Source organism: Scylla paramamosain, unplaced genomic scaffold, assembly GCF_035594125.1.
Source record: "Scylla paramamosain isolate STU-SP2022 unplaced genomic scaffold, ASM3559412v1 Contig137, whole genome shotgun sequence".
Lineage (NCBI taxonomy): Eukaryota > Metazoa > Arthropoda > Malacostraca > Decapoda > Portunidae > Scylla > Scylla paramamosain.
Genome location: NW_026973802.1, coordinates 120001 through 129269, shown reverse-complemented (window position 1 = coordinate 129269; position 9269 = coordinate 120001). Strand labels below are relative to the sequence as shown.

Here is a 9269-nt window from a genome sequence, read left to right as displayed (position 1 = left end):
TAGGTTTTCGTGGGCAGTCACTGAAAAACCAAAGGAACAAAAGGGCAAAAATAAAAACCGCCATTCCATGGAAAATGCTTGAGCAGTTTTGTAACAGCCACTAACAAGAACATATCACTTATTAAAGAATAAAAATCTAATTTTTTTTTTGTAGTTGCTCACAGACAAATGAAAGGAAAAAGAACACTCATGAATGGGTAACGTCACTCCATAAAATAAAATTACCTCACTTTTCTTAACTTGATTAGAACAAAACATCTGGCGTCACTTTATAAAAAATAAAAACTGCGTAATTTTTCGTAGCCACTCAAAGAAAAACAAGAACACACACAAGTAAACCACGAACTGGCACACACAAAGGTCGGGGTTAACTCGGTACTAAGAGCCATTAGAGTGGTGGGATCAGATGGACAGGCAGATGGACCAAGTTAGGCGGCAATGCGTCACCTTGGTAACATCATTAGTCAGCCTCGCGTTGCTAATTAAATAACAGGTGGCTTTTTTTTTTATCAGGTTATCAAACTTGCCTTCATTATGAATATAAGACTCACATAACTTAGATGTTCACTGATGCCTTTGATACTGACTGAATGAGTATCTTAATAAGTGAGTTAATGACTAAATGACTGAGTGACTGACTGATCTAATTAAACTGACTTTTCTCGTTCTACGAATACTTTGTTTTCTTCATTTTGATCACCCTTAATTTCTTCAGATGTCTTTACTTAATCTTGCTTCATATCTGTCACCATTCGTCATTTGGATTCTTCCACCTTGTTCTCATCTGCCTTCTTTATGACTTCATTCAGTCATAAAGCCACGCATCCCAAATCATAAAGACACAGGCAACCCAATACCTTATAGATAAATAAGGGTTTTGGAAGGAAAACAAAGTTAACTCGGCGCACTTCTCAAACCAAGCCAGAAACACAGAGTACAGAAAATCAGACAAGAGAAATGAGTCAGCAGCTAAGCGGTGGAAAAGTCTAATAAAGCATTAAACAACAAAAACACTACCAAAGAGGGAAGGTGCGATCAGATCACACAGAGAATCATATTCACAAACACTTCTGTCCGCACCTCGAGGACTTTCAAAAGTCTCTTGTTAAAGTGCCACTATTTTTTAAGCGTGTTTTCGGTTTTAGCGGCTTATTAACAAACATTTTTATATTTCTAACAAGAGAGACGCTCTAGAGCACCTGCTAAATATATATGTGGCTTTTGAAAAATAGTCGTGGTTAAATAACAGGTTTTTAAGGATGTTTTATTTATTTATTTTTTTTTTTATTACGGTTCTAGTGACAGACTAATATTTTTACATAATATCAGAAAAATCACTCTTGAGAACATGAATAAATATCTCTTCAATTTTCAGCTACAAATCTTTGTGACCTCTTAAAAACAGTCGCGATGAGAGAGCAAAGCGTTTCTGGATATGAGCCTGAGGCGAGTCGCGGGGTCGGGGTGGAGCGCAGTGGGCATCAGTGTGAGTGGCGGATCACTTGTGGCCGCGAACGTAAGCTGGTGACGATATTTCCTGTGTAGAAATGCGAGTCCATTACTGCTCGTGTGGCAGAGGAAGGTACTGACAAGCTAACGTGCGGGTGTAATATTGATGAGAGAGAGAGAGAGAGAGAGAGAGAGAGAGAGAGAGAGAGAGAGAGAGAGAGAGAGAGAGAGAGAGAGAGAGAGAGAGAGAGAGAGAGAGAGAGAGAGAGAGAGATAATCTTCTCCGTAATCTGCATGACTACCACTCGTGGCTGATTTTAAACACAATTCCAGTTTACCTTTCCAGTTTTTTTTTTTTTTTTTTTATGTATGAGGGACACTGGCCAAGGGCAACAAAAATCCAATAAAAAAAAAAAAGCCCAATGACATGTCAGTCCCAGAAAAGGGTCCAAAGTGGTAGTCATAAATTGAAGGATAAGTGTCTTGAAATCTCCCTCTTAAAGGAATTCAAGTCATAGGAAGGTGGAAATACAGAAGCAGGCAGCGAGTTCCAGAGTTTACCAGAAAAAAAGGGATGAATGATTGAGAATACTGGTTAACTCTTGCATTAGAGAGGTGGACAGAATAGGGGTGAGAGAAAGAAGAAAGTCTTGTGCAGCGAGGCCGCGGGAGGAGGGGAGGCATGCAGTTAGCAAGATCAGAAGAGCAGTTAGCATGAAAATAGCGGTAGAAGACAGCTAAGGATGCAACATTGCGGCGATGAGAGAGAGGCCGAAGACAATCAGTTAAAAGAGAGGAGTTGATGAGACGAAAAGCTTTTGATTCCACACGGTCTAGAAGAGCGGTATGAGTAGAACCCCCCCCCCCCCTTAGACATGGAAAGCATAATCCATACATGGACGGATAAGGCCCTTGTACAAAGTTAGCAGCAGGGAGGGGTGAGAAAAGCTGGCGGAGACGTCTCAGAATGCCTAACTTCATAGAAGCTATTTTAGCTATGAATGAGATATGAAGTTTCCAGTTTAGATTATATGTAAAGGATAGACCGAGGATGTTCAGTGTAGAAGAGGGGGACAGTTGAGTGTCATTAAGAAGAGGGGATAGTTGTCTGGAAGGTTGTGTGGAATAGATAGTTGGAGGAACTCAATTTTTTGAGGCACTGAACAATACCAAGTTTCCTCTGCCTCAATCAGAAATTTAAGAGAGATCAGAAATTTTAGAGAGATCAGAAATCAAGCGTTCTGTGGCTTCCCTGCATGAAATGTTTACTTCTTGAAGGGTTGGACGTCTATGAAAAGACGTGGAAAAGTGCAGGGTGGTATCATCAGCGTAGGAGTGGATAGGACAAGAAGTTTGGTTTAGAAGGTCATTGATGAATAATAAAAAGAGAGTGAATGATGGACAGAACCCTGAGGAACACCACTGTTAATAGATTTAGGAGAAGAATAGTGACCGTCTACCACAGCAGCAATAGAACGGTCAGAAAGGAAACTTGAGATGAAGTTACAGAGAGAAGGATAGAAGTCGTAGGAGGGTAGTTTGGAAATCAAAGCTTTGTGCCAGACTCTATCAAAAGCTTTTGATATGTCCAAGGCAACGGGAAAAGTTTCACCAAAATCTCTAAAAGAGGATGACCAAGACTCAGTAAGGAAAGCCAGAAGATCACCAGTAGAGCGGCCTTGACGGATCCCATACTGGCGATCAGATAGAAGGTTGTGAAGTGATAGATGTTTAAGAATCTTCCTGTTGAGGATAGATTCAAAAACTTTAGATAGGCAGGAAATTAAAGCAATAGAACGGTAGTTTGTGGGATTAGAACGGTCACCGTTTTTAGGAACAGGCTGAATGTAGGCAAACTCCCAGCAAGAAGGAAAGGTAGATGTTGGCAGACAGAGCTGAAAGAGTTTGACTAGGCAAGGTGCAAGCACGGAGGCACAGTTTCGGAGAATAATAGGAGGGACCCCATCAGGTCCATAAGCCTTCTGAGGGTTTAGGCCAGCGAGGGCATGGAAAACATCGTTGCGAAGAATTTTAATAGGTAGTATGAAGTAATCAGAAGATGGAGGAGATGGAGGAACAAGCCCAGAATCGTCCAAGGTAGTTTCACCAAAATCTCTAAAAGAGGATGACCAAGACTCAGTAAGGAAAGCCAGAAGATCACCAGTAGAGCGGCCTTGACGGAGCCCATACTGGCGATCAGATAGAAGGTTGTGAAGTGATAGATGTTTAAGAATCTTCCTGTTGAGGATAGATTCAAAAACTTTAGATAGGCAGGAAATTAAAGCAATAGAACGGTAGTTTGAGGGATTAGAACGGTCACCCTTTTTAGGAACAGGCTGAATGTAGGCAAACTCCCAGCAAGAAGGAAAGGTAGATGTTGACAGACAGAGCTGAAAGAGTTTGACTAGGCAAGGTGCAAGCACGGAGGCACAGTTTCGGAGAACAATAGGAGGGACCCCATCAGGTCCATAAGCCTTCTGAGGGTTTAGGCCAAGGAGGGCATGGAAAACATCGTTGCGAAGAATTTTAATAGGTAGTATGAAGTAATCAGAAGGTGGAGGAGATGGAGGAACAAGACCAGAATCGTGCAAGGTAGAGTTTATAACAAAGGTTTGAGCGAAGAGTTCAGCTTTAGAGATAGATGTGATAGCAATGGTGCCATCTGGTTGAAATAGAGGAGGGAAAGAAGAAGAAACAAAGTTATTAGAGATATTTTTGGCTAGATGCCAGAAATCACGAGGGGAGTTAGATCTTGAAAGGTTTTGACACTTTCTGTTAATGAAGGAGTTTTTGGCTAGTTGGAGAACAAACTTGGCATGGTTCCGGGCAGAAATATAAAGTGCATGAGATTCTGGTGATGGAAGGCTTAAGTACCTTTTGTGGGCCACCTCTCTATCATGTATAGCACGAGAACAAGCTGTTAAACCAAGGTTTAGAAGGTTTAGGTCGAGAAAAAGAGCGAGGAATGTACGCCTCCATGCCAGACACTATCACCTCTGTTATGCGCTCAGCACACAAAGACGGGTCTCTTACACGAAAGCAGTAGTCATTCCAAAAGCTTTTCGTCTCATCAACTCCTCTCCTCTAACTGACTGTCTTGAGCCTCTCTCTCACCGCCGCAATGTTGCATATCTAGCTGTCTTCTACCGCTATTTTCATGCTAACTGCCCTTCTGATCTTGCTAACTGCATGCCTCCCCTCCTCCCGCGGCCTCGCTGCACAAGACTTTCTTCTTTCTCTCACCCCTATTCTGTCCACCTCTCTAACGCAAGAGTTAACCAGTATTCTCAATCACTCATCCCTTTCTCTGGTAAACTCTGGAACTCCCTGCCTGCTTCTGCATTTTCACCTTCCTATGATTTGAATTCCTTGAAGAGTGAGGTTTCAAGACACTTATTCATCAATTTTTGACCACTGCTTTCATCCTTTTATGGGACTGGCATTTCAGTGGGCATTTTTTTTAATTAGATTTTTGTTGCCCTTGGCCAGTGTCCTTCCTACATACAAAAAAAAAAAAAAAGGAAAATCAGTAAAATACCTCTTCCGGTTCCCCCAACTAGCAGAGACAAAACGCCTGAGGCACCTTCGCTTAGGGGGATCCTGAGGAGGGATTGGAGTGATAGGACAAGATACAGATATGAGATTGTGATCGGAGGAGCCCAAGGGAGAGAGAGGGTGACAGCATAAGCAGAAGGATTAGAGGTCAGGAAAAGGTCAAGAATGCTGGGCGTATCTCCAAGACGGTCAGGAATACAAGTAGGGTGTTGCACCAATTGCTCTAGGTCGTGGAGGATAGCAAAATTGAAGGTTAGTTCACCAGGATGGTCAGTGAAGGGAGAGGAAAGCCAAAGCTGGTGGTGAACACTGAAGTCTCCAAGAATGGAGATCTCTGCAAAAGGGAAGAGAGTCAGAATGTGCTCCACTTTGGAAGTTAAGTAGTCAAAGAATTTCTTATAGTCAGAGGAGTTAGGTGAGATGTATACAGCACAGATAAATTTAGTTTGAGAGTGACTCTGTAGTCGTAGCCAGATGGTGGAAAATTCGGAAAATTCAAGAGCGTGGGCACGAGAGCAGGGTAAGTCATTGAGCACATAAACGCAGCATCCAGCTTTGGATCGAAAATGAGGATAGAGAAAGTAGGAGGGAACAGAAAAGGGGCTACAGTCAGTTGCCTCAGACACCTGAGTTTCAGTGAGGAAAAGAAGATGAGGTTTAGAAGAGGAGGGGTGGTGTTCTACAGATTGATTTCATGTCCGTCTTTGTTGGTCTTGTTCCTTGAGAAGTGAACGTCGTGGTGTTGCTTTGTGGTGATTTAATGATGAAACTATTATTTGATTATTTAGTGGTGAGTGAATGACGAGACTATTACTTCTCTAGTGATGATTTAAGAAAGAAACTATTGCTATTTGGTGGTTATCTAGTGATGAAACTACTAACTACGTACATAATGGTGATTAAATTATGAAACTATTACTTACTATTAGCTATTTGACGGTGATTCACCGATATATTTATTTATTTATTTTTTATTTATTTATTTATTTATTTTTTTGCTCTATACTGGTTTCTTTCACACACACACACACACACACACACACACACACACACACACACACACACACACACACACACACGAAAGTTAATTCCGTGATAAATAAAATGGTAAAAAATAACTAGACAGAAAAAAAGGTGGATGAAATAAAACAGGGAATTCCTTAATAAGAACAACAATGATCACGTTTGATTTTTTTTTCTTTGTGACAAAATGAGACAACCAAGGGCGAAGAAATGAATGAATAATAACAGTGTAAATAAACATATCAATGCTTAAATATAACACACTGCAATAAATACTGTAACACAGCTCAAATAAATCCAGGTAAAACAAACAGATCATAAAACAAACAATAGCTAGAAGATAAACACACACACACACACACACACACACACACACACACACACACACACACACAATAAAACACTAAACAATAACTAGATGATGAATAAACCACACACACACACACACACACACACACACACACACACACACACACACACACACACACACACACACACACACACACACACACACACACACACACACACACAATAAAACACTAAACAATAACTAGATAATGAATAAACAACACACACACACACACACACACACACACACACACACACACACACACACACACACACAATAAAACACTAAACAATAACTAGATGATGAATAAACAACACACACACACACACACACACACACACACAATAAAACACTAAACAATAACTAGATGATGAATAAACAACACACACACACACACACACACACACACACACACACACACACACACACACACACACACACACACACAATAAAATCCCCAACCCCAAAGCACCACAAGGCATCTGGCACGGCGGGACGAGGGGAGCAAGGGAAGTTGGGCTGAGATGCAAAGACCGCCAGTATGTTTTGTCCTGCCACGCTGCACCGGCTGCGTCCAATATACTGCTTTTGCATCGGCTTATTTATGAAGGATGGAGAGGCTCGCCAGCGGCCTCCAGAACACCTGACACGAATATTAAGCAGCGCGTGAACCTTCGCCGTGAACAGAGTGAATTATTAACGCATGCATTTCAGTTTGTTTAGTGCAAATGTGGTGAGGAATGGTGTCCAGTTGCTTTCTCTCTTGCTACACTACTAGTTTGATTAGGGCAGGTCTGGTTGGGAGCAGTGGTTCTCTCTCTCTCTCTCTCTCTCTCTCTCTCTCTCTCTCTCTCTCTCTCTCTCTCTCTCTCTCTCTCTCTCTCTCTCTCTCTCTCTTTTAATCATTGACTATGCGGAAGCTGTTATATAGTCATTGCTTTTAACACAGTTTGTTCAGGGCAATTCTGATGGGGAATAGAGAATGGTTTGATTTCTCTCTTGTAGCGCTACCAGTTCGTTTAGTCCAGAGGGGTGGGGAGAGCTTGCTTCCTCTTACACTAACACACTGCCACACAAGTTAAGGGAACATGTGTAATTCGGTTCTTTCTATCTATTTTGGTGGAGGTAACTGGGATGGAAATGAGAAGGGAATGAAAGGAAGGAGGAACAAAAGTGCTAGGAATAAGAGGAGAAGGAAGACGGCAAAGGTGATAGGAATAAGAGGAGGGAATAAGGGAAAGGTTTATATCAATTAGTTAACGTTTGTCATCACTTTATCACTGTCTGTCTGTCTGTCAGACTGTCTGTCTGTCCGTGTGCATATAGCGTACATCTATTTAATCGTTAATCTACGTTTGTTTGTTTTTTTTTCCGTTGTTTCTCTCTCTCTCTCTCTCTCTCTCTCTCTCTCTCTCTCTCTCTCTCTCTCTCTCTCTCTCTCTCTCTCTCTCTCTCTCTCCTTCACACTGTCTCTAGTATTGTTCAGAAAGTGTTATTCATTTCCCAACCCTCGTCACAACCACAATCGCTTCCTGAAAACATCAACACTTCTAGTCATAGGAAAGCTGAAAGTCTTTGACGAGATTATAAAAGTGATGCATCTGCAAGGTGTGTGTGTGTGTGTGTGTGTGTGAGTGTGTGAGTGTGTGTGTGTGTGTGTGAGAGAGAGAGAGAGAGAGAGAGAGAGAGAGAGAGAGAGAGAGAGAGAGAGAGAGAGAGAGAGAGAGAGAGAGAGAGAGAGAGAGAGAGAGAGAGAGAGAGAGAGAGAGAGAGAGAGAGAGAGAGAGAAATGAATGCAGAAAAGCAGTAACTTTTAAAGAAGAGAAGGAAATAACCGCCAGAGAAAGAACTAACGAAACTGAAAAGGACAGTAGAAGGAAAGAACAAAATAAAAACAACAACGGAGGAGGAGGAGGAGGAGGAGGAGGAGGAGGAAGGGAATAAAATATGCAAACATGTGTATATATTAAGTACATTGCGTATTTATGTATGCACTAAGAGGATATCAGGCAACCTGCCCTAGCCACATTCAATTTGCACTCATTTGGATTTACCTATTTTGATCTTCCCTGCACAGAAGTTACCTATTATGAATGATTGTATGTATGTATGTATGTATGTATGTATGTATGTATGTATGTTTATACGTATGTATGTATGGAGAGATGAATGGATGTATAGATGAAAGGATAAATGAATAAATGAATGGATGCATGTATGACTGTTATTTAGGAGTATATATGTATGTCGTATCCTTACCTACCCTACCCACCCCTGCCTCCCCTCTAGCCCTCCCCCTTCCCTCCCTTCCCCCAACATATAGTGCATCACAGCCAGCCAGTGTGTGGCCAAGATAGTGTCAAAGGGATGCACTGTAACACCCAAACATCCTGATACTTCAAACATTTCCACAAGTATATCCTACAGAGATCCAGGGAAGGCTTGGGATCCCACTTCTTTCGGGTGTCAGGCGTGAGGAATACAAAGGAATACAAAGGAAAGCCAAACAGCAACAGACCTTTTGGTCCTTGCAAGGCTGTTTGGTAACTACTTCTAACTAGCTACAGTGAAGAGAGACAGGACAGCATAGCAGAAGGCTCCTCCCCACCCACCACTCCCTCCAGCTTGCGCTGGCATGGAAATAGCTGGGAAAAGAACCATGCAGTATGGAAAAACTGATATGGAAATTTTCATAGGAAAGGATGAAAGGAAGTTCTACTATTCACCCTACGGTGAGCTCTATACGCATATCTCAAAGTTGAAGCAAGTTATAAGTTATATTAAAACTGGTTCTGTAGAATAAGAGTTTATTTGTGAGTAATTATTCGGACAAGAAGGATTTTCTTTTAAATATTTGTCTATTTTATTTTTGAATGATTCAATAGTATTACTG

General features: G+C 41.5%; 1 long non-coding RNA gene across 1 annotated transcript in view; it reads right to left on the bottom strand.

Annotated features, from left to right (window-relative positions):
• Nucleotides 1-1355: 1355 nt before the first annotated feature.
• Nucleotides 1356-9269, bottom strand: part of LOC135099499 (uncharacterized) — a 58565-nt gene continuing 50651 nt past the window's right edge. Inside the window, exon 2 of the long non-coding RNA XR_010268044.1 lies at nucleotides 1356-1537. This is a non-coding gene — a long non-coding RNA (uncharacterized LOC135099499). The remainder of the gene's footprint in view (nucleotides 1538-9269) is intronic.